Source organism: Corvus brachyrhynchos, unplaced genomic scaffold (genome assembly GCF_000691975.1).
Source record: "Corvus brachyrhynchos isolate BGI_N302 unplaced genomic scaffold, ASM69197v1 scaffold5, whole genome shotgun sequence".
NCBI classification, from domain to species: Eukaryota; Metazoa; Chordata; class Aves; order Passeriformes; family Corvidae; genus Corvus; species Corvus brachyrhynchos.
In genome coordinates, this window is record NW_008238321.1 from 575,079 (window position 1) to 592,738 (window position 17,660).

At 40.1% G+C, this 17,660-nt stretch overlaps 1 protein-coding gene across 17 annotated transcripts in view; it reads left to right on the plus strand.

Moving 5' to 3' along the window:
- RBFOX1 (RNA binding protein, fox-1 homolog 1) overlaps positions 1-17,660 on the plus strand; it is a 1,116,883-nt gene that overhangs the window by 543,337 nt on the left and 555,886 nt on the right. For 2 of the 17 annotated variants that reach the window (XM_017733920.1, XM_017733924.1), the window contains one exon: positions 16,870-16,907. The exons of the other annotated variants lie outside the window; for them this stretch is intronic. The gene's annotated coding sequence lies outside the window, so the exon portion shown is untranslated. Of the gene's footprint in view, positions 1-16,869; positions 16,908-17,660 lie in introns of those variants that run through there. 17 annotated transcript variants of the gene reach the window in all.

Below are 17,660 nucleotides of genomic sequence, written 5' to 3' on the forward strand. Positions count from 1 at the left end.
ATATTAATTGTAGATACTCTTAAGAGCACTTTCTTGGAGGACCAAGCGGGCTTGCCATAAGCCAAACTGAGAAGCAGCTCTGCAACAGTAGAGTAAATTATATGAGGAAATGAGATATATATATTTTTATGGTGGTATTTTTAGAAATGTTCAAGATTTGACAGGTTTATAATTTTCAGACGTAGCTGCTTAGAAGGGAAAGAAATTATTCCAGTCAGAGTTTTTCCAGAAAGCAGGGTCCTTACTGGTCCTTTCTGATACCCTTTCCTAGAACAAAGGAAAGAAGAAGCATGCACACAAAGACATATAAATCTATACACCTCAAAACCGCCCATATTTGGGACAAGAAGGCTTCAGTGTGCATGTTCATGAAAAATCTCTTGGTTTTTTTCTGCCCAGTTTATGATGCATCACAGGATGGATGCATAATCTCTTCAGAGAAATGTGTATAATTGCTGATGCGTAAGAACTGAAATTGTCATATCCATATAATTTTTTTTAAATTGTAAAACTCAGTTTCTGTTTCTCATCTCTTGCTTAGTGTCAAGTACCTAATAAAGATTTCTTTCTTCTGAAGATGTGATTCTGCGGTAGCTCAGCACGTGGCACTCTCATCACATCCTGTTTGAAATATGGTCATGGAAACCATGTCCTTATAAAAATACAAAATGAATAGAAGCCCCAGAAAAATCACTTGGTTATGTGGGGAGGGCTGGGATTCAGTGTGCTTACATGGAATTCTTGTTGGGCTCCATTCAGTTTTAGCATTAATATGTCATAAAATCTGAAGAGTTTTAGGCTGTTTCCAGCAGTATTTGGCATCAAGTAAAATATGGGGTTGAGTGGATATTTTATTATTAATGGAGAATTATTTCAACATAACATTGCAGTTGGGTTGCGGCCCCTGGATGAACTTGAGCAAGAGCTCTTGGCAGGCCATTTCAGAGTGGAATTCATTCTTCCAGCAGCAGTAGAAGGTGAGAAATAGCTATCACGTTAACATTTTGACAAGATAAAGCCCCAAGTGCCCCCATTGATTGATGGGATCCTGGCATATTTTTAATGCCCATGTGGGGAATCCAATGAGGATGACAAGTCTCTGAGCAGCAAGTGAGATCTCCTGGGCAGGTGGCCCAGGGGCAGCATCTTCAGTGTGCTGGGGTGGGACTCTCTCCATCCTTGTGTGAGTTCTTTTAATCTCCCTGGAGAGAGGGAGAAGGGGGGGTGAACATGGGCACAGCTCTGACATCTGACTACACCCCAGTGACAAGGCAAACCCAAAATTCATCCTCATCTCCAAGCTGGGACTTCAGTTCCACGGATCCTGCCATTTATTCCTGCATTAAATGCTGCTTCTAAATTTCAGGTCAGAAAGTGAGAGAAAAAGGGGGGATTGTATTGAGTTGCTGTGGAGAAAACCTTAAGGTGCTTGGAGTTTTAGGTATAAAACACAGATTCTCTATAGCTCCCTGTCTTTGTCAGAATGTTTTCCATTGTGCTTGTGTCTTGTCGATGCCTGAGTTATTGATTTCCTGCCAGTGTGAACTGGATTCCCAGTGAGCCTTTTTGTCCTTGTTTGCAGCACCCTTTGGTAAAGTCACTGAGGATTGTTTGTTTGGTTTTACAAACCATAAAATAGCATTTTACATGTGACTTCCTCCTTGTAAATGTAGCAACTTTCCCTTCTTTTTTCGCTCTGATACTAAGGCTTTAAAGTGGTAATTTTAGGAAAAAAAGACTATGTAAACACAAGGTGAACTGATACACCGGAGAATTGTAAAGATTGGTTTCTTCTGGTGCCTTGTTCCATGATGTTGGCTCATTAACTTATTTTAAGGCACAGATTGGAAAAAGTTATGCAGTGCTCTCCTGTTGCACAATTAAAAGCGATTTCCCTTTATGCATGAGCAGTACCAGGTTATGTGTACTAATGGTCAAGGAAAAGCAGTTAAAAAATAGATTATAGTGGTGATTACACATTTTAAAAAAATAATTATTGTTTTATTGCATTTGAAAAATGCAGATGGCTTAAATAATAATAATAATAATAATAATAATTCTCCCTTGCTTGACTTGAAATGCCTGTATCATATTTGAGGACATGTATTTAGCAACACTTTTCTCTTGCTTGTTAAGTGATTGTGGGAACTTGCTCATGTCTGCAGATCGTTGTTGGTTTTGGTGTAATAAAGAGCAGATTTCAGAGGGTCATGATCTAGTAGAGATTTTTAGTTTGATTCCTTTGCTGTATTTCAGCATATATGTATTGCACAATAGTCTTGTCTGTATTCTGAGCTGCCTTACACTGTCAGTGTGACATCTCTGGTGCCTGGCTCTCCCTAAATCCACTGCTGTAACCTCTGGCATCATTTCCAGCCTGACTCTCAGTGTACTTTGATCTTTGCCATCGGTCAGCTCTGCTTTTATAAAGACAACAGGGCTGTGAAATCTCTATTTTGGACTTTTGGTGGGCGATGCCCACGATCTTTACTCAACACTTAACGTGTGCCACATGATTTGGTGACAGAACATGTGGCTGGTGCAAGAGGTGGCCATAGAGCAGCTGGGCCTTTCCTCAGGAGGAACCTTCCTGTCCCTTTTGCACCTGTGGTGCAGAACAGATGATGGTAATCACTATAAACATTAATTATGAGCTGATAGGCAAGGGCATAATCAAAGCAGAGATGAATTAGAACAGGAATCCAACATCCAGATCTTTAAACCAGCTGATACATCTCTGCCTTTGATTAATAGGAGGGAGATATAGGAAGGCTTCATTGTTGAGGGCCCTAATTGTTCATTCTGTGCTCAGTAAGTGTTAAAATGCAAGAGCTGGACCAAAAATCAGACAAACAAAAGTCTGCACTGAATTAATAGTTCAGTAAAATGCCATAGTAACATATGTCTCAACCTGTTGAGAGTCCTAAAGTAGGAGTAGAAGACTTTAATTACATGATTGATGGGTGCTCCAGGAGAGAGCTCGGAATGTGCAACGACAGCAAGGTCACAAGAGCTGTCTGGAAAGGGGAAAGAAAGGGACCTCCGGGAGGAGGGCAATAGGAACTGCCCGAGGGGACAGGGAAGGCCATCTGCCCCAGAGGCAGCACACAGCAGCCCTGCTCTCAGTGGGGTTATCACCTACCAGGAAGATTTAAGAGCTTCGTGCTTGGCTGTCTCACAAAAAATTATGCAAAATATCCAGCTGCTTCCTGCAGTGTTCAGCAACTATAAAACTTTGGGATTTTTGATAGTAAACAACAGAAAAGAGCTTGTTCTGAAGCAGTAAAAACCTTACACTGTTGATTGGTGACTGGTGCCGACACTAAACTTTCCAAGGCACTTTGTAATAATTAGAAGCATCTACAGTGTTAAGCATTTTTGCTGAATGATTCTTGGCAAAGTGGTTGCGAGTTTTTCTGTGAGAGGGGTCCCTTATGTATGTGTGACTGCACATTTCTGTTTAGACACCACTGTCACGTGTTCTGAGGTACTGATACGAGATAAGGAGCCTGTCAAAGTCCTGCTCAGGTTCTCCTTAAGTGCCTGTGAACTAGAATTTTGTCTGTGATTCTCTAAGAATCCATTATTATCATCATCTATTTTTTTTAGCTGTGGTGGTGTAGCTTTTTTGCTCTCACATAGGCAGAGGATGCTTTTCAATAAACTATTTAGTTGATTGCAAGTTTATTTTGAATGTTACTTTCTATTTCCAGTAAGATACTGATAGCAAAGCCTTTCTTTTTGTGCTACTTAAATTTTTCTATCCCAGCCTTTCTGTGGCCATCAAGCCCTTTCTAGATATTGCTGCAGTTTTCTTCTCTGACAGCCTTGGTGGCACTACTTGCCACCAAGAAGAAAATGCTATACTTTTCAAATTACTTTCTGTCTGTATCTTGTGGCAGGTCATTGAGTATTGGCTTTTAAGGAAAAAGTGAAATGGTCTGAGGTGAATGTACAGAATCTAGGTTAAATAATGATTACTTGTCCCAGTTTGAATTGTGTCCCAGATTTAAACATTATGCTATACAGTCAGTTCAGGTAAATTAATCGTGAATCTGTTTCACAGCTGATTATTAGTTTCCCCTGAGATGATACTCTGTTAAATTTTTTTTTGATCTTCTACAATTTCATGTATTTCTGACTTTGGTTTTTGATTTCTTTCTTTTTTTTTTTAATTTTTCAATGGCTCTGGGCATAAAAGAGGTGAAAATGTTGCTTTGCTTAGGGAAGATGTAGTTCTGAATAATTTTTGAGTAATTTGAAATTTTTACGTTCATGGCAGCACAATACACCTTAGTAAGTAGAATTAGGAAATTGGAAATGTTGCTTTCTGGGTCACCATTTCAAAAACACCTGGATGGAAAAGTGATGTGTTTCCCACGATGATCATCGTTGTTATTCTCAGATAAAGGCAGAGGAGCCAGGCTCACCATGCAGCAGGATTTGTCTGACTGAGGAAGCACTGCCAGGGCAGAGTGTGCCTGTTCCACAACTTCCATTTGCAGGAGTCTCAGCAGCTTGCATAAATAGTGTAGTGCCAAAGAAAAGCACCCCTGCCCTGGGAAACGTGACATCGATTTCTGTCATTGTCTGTGTGTCAAGTGTAATGCATTGGGTTAGGATAACCTGAACTAATACTTTAATTTTAATGAGACAGGCTGATAGAAATTTCCCAGAAAGGTATTTAAGGTTAGGGTCATAAATGTGCTCAGTGTCGCTGTGGTGTTGAATGTTTGTAGCATACTACATCACAGTTAGATAAACTTAAAGCAACAATCATCTCAATGACCGGGGACATGGTGAAAAGAAGCAGAGGTTGTAAAGGCTTTGAGTTCCGAACAAGCAGTGAGTTTAACATCTGGAAATTTCTCTGACTCCTGAAAGCTGCTGAGGTTCCGTGTGGCTGCCCCAACAAGTGGAATGACAACACTCTGGGCACCCAGCCTTGGGTTACAGGGCACACCATGACCACTGGTCAAGTGAAATAAATCTTCCTGTTGTCCAGAGCTGTCTGTAACAAGTGTTCAGGAAACACTCTAGCTTTGTAGAAGGGATCTGTTTCAATGTATTCGATGTACTGGTGACAGTAAAGGTGTATCATAATCAGTGGGCAGATGTCATAATGGAATTAATTGCAGACATATTTGTGCATTTTGAGCAACAGTCTGTTAAAATAAGCTTTGCTTTTTGAAGAGGGACACCAATTAATGCAGTGTTTTGGAACGAACTAATATGTTTGGAATACTGGAACTATAACAGGAAAAGTAGTTTGAGTGCACTGGACAAAATAAATCCTTTTCCAACACCTTGGTGTTGATCTTTCTGTCTTTGCTGTAGTAAATAGCATTTACGTGATCTTGTAGCTTATTGTGTTGTTATTAGGAAAAATACTTCATGTACAGATGAAATTTTACCCCAAACATAACTGACATTCAAACCCGATATAAAGATGAATCACACAAACCACGGTGTTTACTTGCAAAGTAGGGATTTTTTTATTTTTTTATTTTAGTTCTTATGGAAAGTACAAATTCAGGTGCCTTGTACTGCAGACAGTTTGGTGTGGGAGGATCTGCACTGAAAGCACGGTGAGTCCTTCCACTACAGCAGTCATTAAATAAAAGACAAGGTGGTGGAATCAAAGGAAGGCACTGAGGTGACAGTGACCTACTTTGCTAAATCAGAATAACTGCTTTAAGGTACAACACGGCAGGAGCTAACCTTGAAAGTGCTGAGAATCTCAAATTTGTGACATTAGCAGAGTAGAAATTAAAAAGCTATGAATCACTGTTAGAACAGGCTTATGCATCATTTCATCATGATAAATTAAAAAAGTGTCTCCAGCAATCTGCCTGTGAAACCCTGTGCACTGCTAGGCTGACGTAATAAACAGCCACTGCCACAAATTTGAACACTGCTTGCAAAATGCCCAGAGGAGGAAGATAACGCAGGGTCAAAATGTGTTCTGCTGAGACTTCTGGCTTTATTAGTTTTTCCCATTGGTCTTGGGAAGGATCTTTCCAGATGCACTCACTGATTGATGCATTCATGACAGCATCATTTTCCCTTTGATTGATTCTCATTATCTAAATTGCCAGTTAGGACGTGGTTTTATATGTCTCTATTCAGAACAATATTGTGCCTAAACTAAGCTACAGGTTGTGAGGGTGTCAGATGATGCAGTTTCATTGACAGGAAGGAACCATGGTCAATTAACACAAACTGGAACTTTCATCTGGTATCTGTAACTTGCACCTAAAACTATTAAATATGTTTTGTTGTTAAGGTTTCAGATAGCTCAGTTGCTGTGTTTATGTTGGTTGAAGGTGTGGTGGAGGAAAGGGGAAAATGCTGCTTTTGGCTTAATAAGTGTCTTATTGTACTTATTTTTATCTCTTTGTGGTAAATAATGGTGAAATTCTAAATATCAACAAAAAGAAAACAAACACCACTACCCCACCCTCCCCAAATTAGAACCAGTGGTAGAGTTGAGATTTCTCTGGTGAAGCTGCCTTATTGTTTGTACCTGAAAGATGCACTTTCCTCAGAGAGTTTTAGACTGGGGAAGGAGGAAATGAATCATATTTGCCTCGTTGTTTCCTTCCTGGACAAACAGGAATGAACATTCCATGGATGTAGCACCTGGAGTTTGGAAGCACTGATAGACAGAGACATGAGACATGAACAGGACGTGGCACCTGAGGATGATCCCGTGCAGTGCTGCAGCTGCTCTCACTGCCCTGCTTGGCAGTGATCATTAGTGAGAATGACCATTAATGCCATAATCATCATTAATGAATGTGCAGAGGCTGCACCCACACAAGTTGTAGTGAGGTGACTGAAACATTGGTGTTGGATCCCACAGCTTAGGATTTCCTGCTGTTATTTGTCTGCTTGGATTGTCTTCTCCTTAGATAATAGTGTGGGGAGGATGGGGATTGACTGAATGTGGCAGAAAGTTGTCTTCATTTTTGTAGTTCACGAATGGGTGAATACCTCTAATTTTGTCATGGTAAGACAGAAGTGATTGTGTTGTTTGTAAGGAATACTTTTACAGTTCTGTCTGGCACAGCAAAGTTTTCATAGGTGACAGTAGCAATAGCTGTTGGCCTAATGGGTAGTCATTATGAGGAGGAATTAAGTTGTTCTTCGCAGTAAAATTATCCAAGGGGAAATTGCAGTACCAAAGCTGTTGCTTGGAGTTTTTTTCCTTTCCACTGATAACTCTTTCATGATGCTGAACTTGAAATTTCCTTACCAATTTGTTTTCATTAATAGCCAGCTCTGCTGTTGATGTTACATTACATTGTTCTGGGAACATGACCCTTGACTCTTTTCAAAGTTTCTTTATTGCATTTTTCCACAAACCTTTTAAAATTTATTTTAAACCATTTAGTATCTTTTTATCAGAATACTACATGGTACTGTAGAGCTTTGTTTGAGTCCTGTTTTCAGCCCTCTACTCTCCCTGTACAGCCTGTGGAACACTGGCCAGCATTGGCATTTGGTACGTTCCAGTTACATGAGTTCTAATATTCTCTCTGCTTCCTTTCCCTCCTCGAATCTGTCCTCCCCTTATTTGTTTGATCTGTTATTTATGTTTCATCCTATTGTATATTTCACTTTGCAACAAAATTATCATTTTGTCTGAAGGATTTACAATGCTGTCTGCAATGCATTCCCTGTAGGGATTCTTTAGTATCAGATTCTTCACTTTCCTTTTACCTTTTAGGCAGACAATAACAATCAAAAATCCATCTGGGAAAGTTTGGAATAAACTCATGATAGATCTGATTCCTAATGGATACCGGTGAAGCACAGCTGTGCTTTATCACAGCCATCCTTCCTGGATGCTGAAAAGCAGAGAAGACATGGATCTCTTGGCATTTCTTGGTGGAAGTGAGTGCTCAGGCCATTTTGGAGACTGTCCTTCACAGAAGACAAATGCCAACACAGTTTGCTTTGAAACACTTTTCCAGGATTGTATCCAGTGTAGGACACATCCCAGCAGTTACTTCAGGTGTTCTTAGGCCAGAAGTATTTGCTGATGCATTTGGAATGCAGCAGGGCTGTAAAGGGGGCTGGGTTCATTATGGCACTCTTAAATTAGACTGTATGATAATATTCCCCTCACAAACACAAGGTGATAAAGAGAACTGTTTTCCTTCAGAGGAAACAAGGTGTGGTCTGTCTTGGGCTGCAGGGCTCTCACTGCTCCTGACCTTGTGGTTTGTTTGAAAGTAATACTCAGAGCACCAGACTGGCAAATGAATTGTGTGGTGAAATTATAGAAGAGAGGATGTGAAAAGAAGCTTAGCATGGTCACCTGGACTGGAAGCTTGGTTTGCTTCATCAAGGTGCTTATATTTGGTGGGATAAGTGCCAGTTGCTTTGAGCTCTGTAGTGATTCAAAAATGTTTTAGACCCATATGTGGAACAACTGAAAATTGAGCCGTGTTAGGTCACAGATAGAAATACGTTGGGTCAGAGATTTGCTTCTATCCATAGAGCATTTGTTTAAAAAGACTGCAACCTCTACTTAGGATGAGGAGCTACCAGAAGGGGAGCTACTTCTGTGGCAGTAAATGTGAAATACTACAGAAGGGTTGTAGGTGTACAGCATAAACCAGGAGCCAGAAGCTGTCACCCAGAGCATCCCGGCTGGGTGGGGAGCAGGGAGAGGCCAAGGACTCCCCTGGGCATCAACAGGAGTTCCCAGAACAAAACATGGAGCATACTTGCTTCAAGTTGGAAGTTGACCCTACTGTGAGCAGGATGGGGACTGGAGCCCTCCAGATGTTCCCTCCCACCTCAGTCACTGTGATTCAAACATTAATTACCCAGGCAGTTGCATAATTGAAGGTGCTGTGGCATTCCAGTGTGGCTGACTGCACAGACAACAAATGCTGTCCTTCCAGATAATCCAATCCTGAAGGGCTGTTCTTTTTCCTTATTTGTTTTTTAGGTAACTTGTTTAACAGGCTTTCTAGTCCTTCTCAGCTGTTTCAATGTATTTAAGGAGAATTGAATCTCTTCAGTCAATTTTAATTCCATATTGTATTTAGAATAAGTACTATAATATTCAATTGTCTTCAACAACAGTATTTGTTTTGTTAGACCTTCAAGTAATTTTTGTGGGTTTTTTCTTTCTCCTCTTTTTTATTTGTTTTTTTTGTAGTCGTAGTTGGCTTTAGGAAACATGTTTCATTGTATTATTTAGAGAATGACCTTCAGTGCTGATAACATTTTGTTGTGCACTTTTTTTCGTGCACTGTTTAAATAATGAATTGTAAATCAACACAGTTAAATGAGATGTGACTGCATAGATTTCTGTATAAATTGGGAAACTTCACCACCTGCTCTGCAAGGACAACCTTTACTAATTGTGGATATTTTTCTGTTTCAGAAAACCTTTTCACAGGAATTCCAAACCTCTCACATCCCAGATCATTAAGCTATGTGAGCAAATAGTCCTTGTACAGCAGAGTGGTTGAGTAGCAGAAGAATGTTTTATGTGCTAACTTTTTCTAAGCCACTGCTTTGAAAAGGTTTGAAGGAACAAAATACAGGAGAAATTCCAGGCAGAACAATCTGTGGTTCAAAATACGTAGAAAACAGTAAAAAAACCCCCAGGTATTGTTTTTCTTTTTTGTGTCCATCACATGGTAGTTTTTATATGGAATTCAGATAGTATTAATATTAAATAACTTCAGATATTTATTAAGTTTGAAAAGCAGTTTAATTTTTTTTCTTAAGAAATATGAGAACTTTTTTTTTAAATTCAGATTTGGCTAAAATTATCTGTCATATGCAGATGATTATGCAATATCTGCCAGCATCCTACCCTAAGACAGTTTTACCAGATGGTCAAGCATGTTTCATGTGGCACTTGTTTAAATGCAACTATATCTAGTTTTTCCTGTAATATTAACATCATCTTGCATCTAAGGACTTGATCTGTAGTGAATTAACCACTTCTAGATTATTTCTGCCAAATTTTGTAGTGGAAAGATAGTATTTCACCCTTTATAGTTGGCAGGACAAGTATTTTGCTTTAATATCTAAGAGATATATATTATCACATGGAAAATTTACAGTAGGAATAACAAATATTTTATCCATTGCTGATCATGCTGCTATATAAAGAAAATAGGGCTTGTAATTTAATTTGTGTGTCTCCAAGCAAAATGAGACTATGGCACTGAGACTTCCTAAACTGATTCTGAGTGTTGAAGCAGCAATTTGAGGTACATATGACAAAGTCTCTTAAAGATGCATTTGCTTGAATAAAACCCAAAAATAGGGATGTAGGCAGGCTTGCATTCACATCGGTGATGGAAGATGGTAACCAAACAAGACCTTCACTGGGGGATGGATAATTCCATAGTTTTATAATATTTTCTATTTTATAATATTCCACATGTAGAGTGGAGTACTGTGCTGTTCCCCCTAGTCCCTTGCTCTTTACATTTTTGCTTGCTGTAGTTTCCCTGGCATCATCCTTTAGAATAATCTGGGGCTTGAGCTGATTTTTCTGCTGTGCTCTTCTGTAGACATCCTGGTAAAAGGTTAAATGATGATCTCTGCAGGTACATTAATTACCATTGCATGTAGATAAAACCCAGTAACATGGGTAGATAAAAGCCAGTAACATGGGTAGTTAAGTCCGCCATGGGGTGCCCAATGTGTAATTTGGGCTTTTAAGGTTTATTTCTGAGATCCAGGCTGCGATTTTGCCATGGACATCGTAGTTGGCAGTTTCTCATTTTTTATTGGGCATAAAAAGTAATAATAGGGGATTGTTATTAGCTACAGAATAAAGCACCGTTAGCACTCACGTTTTATGTTAAATCCAAATACTGTATTGATTTAGCAGTAGGAAGACATGCAAGTCAGAAACGCTGTAAACGATGAGCCATCAACAAAGCATTGGTTCAGGATGTGAAAGAGAATTGCAGAGTTCCAGTCAGAAATAACAGAAGGAAGGATATAAAAGCAAACAGTAGAAAGAGAAAGCAAGAATAAATACAAGGAAAATACTATTGAAAGCACATTCAGTTGCTGAGAGGGTTTTTACTGCATTCAGTGTTTGCTATGGGGCATCATCCTGTGTATTTCAGTACCAGGTGTTTTGAGAGCAGGAACTGGAAGGCTTGGCTTGTATTTTTAGGATGCTTCCAACAAAAGTAATAAATACATCCCTGAGTCTGCTTGCACCTCTTGTTAATGGCCACAATTGACAGCAGTTCCAGTCTAACACCCATGCTCTGCACAAAAGGAACTGATGCTTAACCACTAACACTAAACTAATATCAAATCTCATCTAGCAGCGAGGGGGGGAAAGTTTAAATTGTCAGAGACATGAAGTGCAGACCAACCTGTCCATGTAGCACTGGGTCAGGCAGGATGAAATTCAGCATCACTTGCAGTGAACTGTGCCTCAGAATCTACTGTTTAGTAGTGCTAAATTTGTATTAAAACATAATCTAAGTGACAGAAAAACAATGCTTTCAGCATGGTTCTTCTGGACAACAGGACTTGTGAAAGATATTTTAGCCGTGTAATTTACTCCTGGATAATTTTGACTGAGGCACATGGGGAAGAAATGCTATGGGAACACCTCTGATTTCTGGGTAAGCACAGTATTTGTATGCCCAGGTTTAAATGTAGGTATTTGTGATTCTATTTGCTACTTTATGAAGAAAAAGTAATGCTATCATGAGCTATTAGTTATAGACTATTATCTCTTGTTTTATGGGAGGGTGAAACTGTCCAGTTGTCCAGGGCTCCAGACCCCTGAGGCATGGGTGAGGAGGGAGAGTTTCCATGGGTTTCACCTGGTAAGCTCCTCTCAGTCATCTTGCTTTTGTAGTATTATATCATGTCTTGGAGACACACAGTTTGTGCAGTAAAACCCTTGCTATCAAGTTTATTTTTTAGGCTAAAGGATAAGTTTTTCTTTTACTCAGATAATGTGTTCTTGTGTACATGGCATCCGGCTTTAGATGCAACTTAGAATTTTTGTTTTCAAAATACATTGCAGTACACAACTGTAGAGCCTGTTGCACATTTATTAAAACCCCTTTATTTTACAGGGTTTGGGTTTCCCCCAATTCTCTGTAATTTTGCTGTTGTTTTTCATGACCATAACATTCTACACTTATAATAACTAAAGTGAAATAGTAGGATGGGATATCAGCAAATACTGGAAGTACTGTAACGTACCAGGATTGATCCCATAGCAATTTGCATCCACCTGGGGGTGAGTTAGGATGTTGTGTGGGCAGGAATGATCTGAGGAATGGGCACGCACGGCATCTCTCCTGGCAAGAGGTGGGTGTCACTTTGTGAATGTTGCTCCCCAGTGGCTGTTATTTTCTTAATAAAGCTGCGTTTTAAATTTCTCCTTTTAGGTTGCAGGTGTTTAGAGAGGCTGTCTGTACTGTGCTACAGATGCTGGTCATGAATCAAAATACTGATGGAAAGTGGTGATAATGATGGAATAGTCCATGAAATCTTTGCTGGTTTTTCCTCTTATTTTAAGACTTTAGAACTGATTTGTGATTAGAGCTTTTAACCATCCCATCTCCAGCACTAGGAGTTGGTATGGTGGTGAACTGGTAGGATGTAGGGATTGGGATGAGGGTAAAGACAACCTGTTCTTTTCAGGATAACACAAACAAGCAGTAAGGATGCTTTTTTTTTCAGTAAATACCCTTGGTGGTGGTCATGGCTGTCTGTAATAAAGCACATGCAGGTCCTTGTGATTACAGCAGTCCTTGAACGGGGGTGTTCTTGCACTGCTGAGCAGGAGAGGGTCAGCACTGCATGTTTGAACCACGTTGTTCCTGACCTATAGAAACGGTTTAAGCTCTCCTAGGGCCTCTCACTCCCGAAACATGTAGAGCCAAAAGTTCCTGCATGGGAAAGACATTAGAAGAGCCTGAAGGAAAGGCTAACTGGAACGTTTGAGTGGATTGCCAGGCACCTCTTTGCCTGCATAGTAGAGATGGTTGTTAATGGCATGTAACCACTACTGAGATCATGTATTCAAGAGAAAATAATGAGCCGTTTTTCAATAATTCATCTATTTCTCTTTTCCAGCCATTGCTTTTCTTCCATCTTTCGTGTACACAGCCTTTCCCTCTTTAACCCATCTGATCTTTTACTTGGAAGAACTGTAATAAATGTAGGTGTTCATCCTTTCTTCTAACAGACAATTGTGTGAAACTTGAAGCTCTGCACTGTTTCCAAGGAATTGGTGTCATTAGTTGTGGACACACTCCTCTGTCAATCTGTTTCCTCTCTTGCTTTTTGTAGTATCAGTTACCCATTTTTATTTTTACTTCCTTCCCTCCCAGCCCCCTGTTTTGTTTTTTTTCCTTTGTTTTCTTCCCTTAACTTTTTGACTTTTTTTTCTTCTCCCCTCTCCCTTTTTGCTTTCCGGCTTCACTTATTTTAGAACACGGCGTTCTGGATCCCTTTATTCTCATGTCAGCGTTTCAACCCTCATCAAAGTCCCATCAGCTAAAACCAGATTCTGTTCTCACACAAAAACCCCCACCCAAATTCTCTGATGTTGTTATGAAGGGCTCAGACACATTTTCCTTCTGGAAAGAAGGAGACAAGTGGGAAGGGGAGAAGGGGGTCATGCTAGAGAGTCTCTTACTTAATTTCCTCCAGCTTAAAACTGATCTTTTGTCTGCACTGCCACTGCCACCCAGTTTCTGGGCCTTTCTCAGCCAGCTGCACTTGTTTTCTCTCAACACCTTGCTGTCTACCTGCACAGAGTTTCCTGCTCTGTCAGGAAATAAATAGTTTACTCCCTAAAGAAACAGGGACTGCACTGGAATTTATTTTTTCTCCCCTTGCTTTTTGCTTCTATTGCCCCTTTCATACCATTGCTTCATCCTTAAGTGGTGCTTTATGTCAGATGAGGGAAAGACATTTTTCTGAAAAATGAAGGCCCCCCTCAGTCATCAAAAAGTCCTGGGCTCATTACTCTGTGGAAGGAAAGACCAACAAAAGCTGGGATGAGAAAGAGCTGCTCGATGAGAGAAACAAAACATAACTTCCAGTGTATTTGTCTTGGAGTAAAAGTGATGTATGCCCTGCATTGAGCAAGTAACCTATCGATTACAGCGTAAGCAGTGCACTCTCAAATCCCTACCAGGCTTTTCTCTCTAACGGATATTAATGTCTCCAGCTTTTCTCTTGTTGGGTTTGAGAAATACTGAGGGTTTCAGCCAGTGTAACAAAGATCTGCTTAACAGTTCTGGTATCTTCTGACTTGAAGAGCCACTTTATCAACTTTGCAGTTGTCTAAGGATACTGATTAATTTGCATTCATGTTATGTAATTTAAAGATAAAATGATTCATGTTTCATCTATTAAAAAAAAATTCTGCAGAGGCTTCCTTCTACTGTCTGAAGAGGGATTACATAAAGAAATGTGCTACTGAATGCATTTATCAACTAGAAAAAGCCTCCCCTTTTATCTGAGTAGCTTTTCTGAGTGTTTCTGTTTCCTTTTCCCACTGTGTTTTATATGAATTCGTGAACATCAGGAATATAATTTCTGACATATCACTGGGGAGAGATCTTGAGGGATGAATACTGTTGCCCTCACACATCAGTGAAAGGCTGGGGATGTTGAGTCTTTAACAAGGCAGCTGTTCCCAAAATGTTCAATCATTCTTGTTAAATAAAATAACACATAGGAATGGCTCAAAACAGAGTGGGTATCTCATCTACTCTCTGCATTGTTCAGTTTGATTTCTCTTCTATATCTACTGTCATGGTAGTTTTTCAGTTAGTACAGAATGATAAATATTGATTAACATACCTATTTCCTACAAACATATGCATGTATACATGTAAGTATATATATGTATTTAAGAGAAGAAATCATAGATAGATAGAAAGGAAGGCTGTTGCAGTACGTTTCAGCTTCTTACATTACCAAAGTTAAGTGAAAAAGGTTAAATGTTCTCTGCAGCTGATTATCTGTTGTTAAAAATGAAAAGGATTTAATTACTCAGGGTTTTATATTAAAGTTTAATAGACAATCTTTCATCTGGACACAATTTCACACTCAGGACAGAGCTCCGTCTCAGTTTGCATTGCTTCTGCCGGTAGACTCAGTTGATGAAGAACACTCAGATAAGTTTTTATGGATAAAACCCTCTGCTTTCCTCCCAAATAGTGCTTTACTTTGGTACAGTTTTGTTTGTTTTTTCTTTTTTATGGCCCCCAGAGTTTCAGCCACCTCCATGTCCTCTTTTACTTCTTTCCTGTCTGCTTGTGTTCCCCAAGAAAACTTCTCTGTGCCCGCTCTTGGCACACCCGTGTCTCTGCGGAGCTTCACGGGTAGTTTTGTTTTCCGCCTTCTGAGCAATGATCAAAGCTGTCAGATCAGTCAGTTTTATTTCATCCATGTGAAATTTCTTCCTTACTCTCACAATTCTTTTATCTTTGTTTCAACTACCAGCAGCTCCAAAAGTTAGATTCACTTTAGGAATATGCATAAAGTTTGTATTTGGCAGTTCCCTTCTAGCAGGAGCACTCTCCTGCTAGAAATCCACGTTTAAAGCCCTCCAGAAGTTTGGAAGTCAGGGGAAGTTTGAAGTTACTCTCTCCAGTGGCTTTTCCTCACAGAGGCTGAAGGGTCCTGCATCTTTCAAAGTTGGAAGTCAGGGGAAGTTTGAAGCTTTTCCTCACAGAGGCTGAAGGGTCCTGCATCCCTCTGCAGTACAGGGATGTTTGTGGCTGTCTGAAGAGTTTTCTTTACCTTCTGCCATTCTTGAAACTGCTACTTAGGGATTTCCTCCTCTGGTGCCTCCACAGAACCAGAGTCAGGGCACTCTTCAAGTTGTGTGTTTCTGTGTTTCCTCTTTATCTTGTTTAGCTATCTGGGTATTTTAAAACCACTTCAATGTCATTCTCACCACCACACACAATAACGAGTCCAGTTTTAGTATTGCTCAATTAGATTATTTTTGGCTGTTTTTTGAATTCTGATGAAATGGAGGTTTAATTGGGTCAGTACGGTGCCAAAACTTATGTTATTTTTCAGCAACTTGTTTTTATTTACAAAATAAGAAGTTGGAACTTCATGCAATTTGATTCCATAATATTGAAAGCTAATCAGTTCTGTTGTGTGTTGAGTGTGCATGGAAAGCAGAGTTTCATTATTTGATGTTTTGTCTGCAACTGTGTAAACACAGAGGTCAAATATTCAGAAGAAAAGCTTTCTAAAAACAGGTTGCTTCATTAACTCTCAGCTATTACGCAGGGGTTTGATTAGCGTTAAGTCACAGTCATGGAATCACAGAATGGTGTGGCTTGGAAGGGACCTTAAATAATTTCATTTCACCCCCTCTCATGGGCAGGGACACCTTCCACTATCCCAGGTTGCTCCAAGTCCTGCCCAGCCTGGCCTTGGACACTTCCACAGCTTCTCTGGGCACCCTGTGCCAGGGCCTCCCCACCCTCAAAAGGAAGAATTTCTTCTCAATATCCCATCTAACCCTGCCCTGTGGCAGCGTGAAATCATTCCCCCTCGTCCTGTCACGCCATGCCCTTGTCAGAAGTCCCTCTCCAGATCTCTTACAGGCACTGGAAAGCTGCTTTAAGGTCTCCCCATGGCTTTGTAATAATTTGGAAGTCCCGGTGCTGCCAGGGCCATGCCTGTGTGTGTGTGACACCACAGGTGACAGAAAAAGCCACATGGGTGTTGGAACGTGTGGAACAGAAGGGGAAGGGCAGTCAGGGCTTGCTTTAGGCTGGATCAGTAACACACTGTGTACTAAACCTATCTATAAAAATTCAAATACTTTCACATTAATGCTGCTGTCCATTGTCATTACAGGACGCCTTGAGCTTTCTCACATAGTGCGTTGCGGTTTGGTGAGTGACACTGCTTTTCTCAGAATATTGCTCCAATCCTTGCTTGCTGAATGCAATCCACAAGCCGTGGGTGTCAGTCTGGAGAAAAAAAAACCACGTCTGAGCAGCAACATTTGTCTCCTTGACGTTTAAAAAAAGACAGTTGGGGTAGTGGCTCTCAGTTCAGTTCTCACTTTTATCCTGCACTTAAACTTCTGATTAAGGTCATGCAGGACACCTTGTCATCTTTGCACCACTTAGCTTGACTTTTATCTGATGCTGAAGAACTCGCTAAGTTGTCTTTGAAGAATAATGTTCTGAGGAAAATGGATCTAAATGGTTATATTGGGTAAAATAAATTCACCTGCAGGTCTGGGAAAAAGCACTGTAAATCTTGCCATGACCCTGTTCACTAAGGAGGTTTGTTGATAGCATTATATTAAATCAGGAGCAGCAGAGGAAGCTGTAGAGATATTCAGCAGTAACTGAAGAGGGAGAATTGCACGGCTTGTGGGATTACAGAATATGGCATTTTGTACTTCCAGGTCATTACTTTGAATTCAAATACACTCCTGGTAGTAATAAAAATCTGTTACCAGATGACAGCTCTCCAGTTTCATGTATGAAATGAGCTGAGGTTTTCTCTCCACCTGGTAATGGGCAGATGCCCGCTACAGGAAAAGTGTCACAACTGACACTATCAGCTACTTCTGCTGACATCCCAAGGGGGTGGGCAGCAGATAAATACCTCATAGCAGAGCCACCTCTTTGATG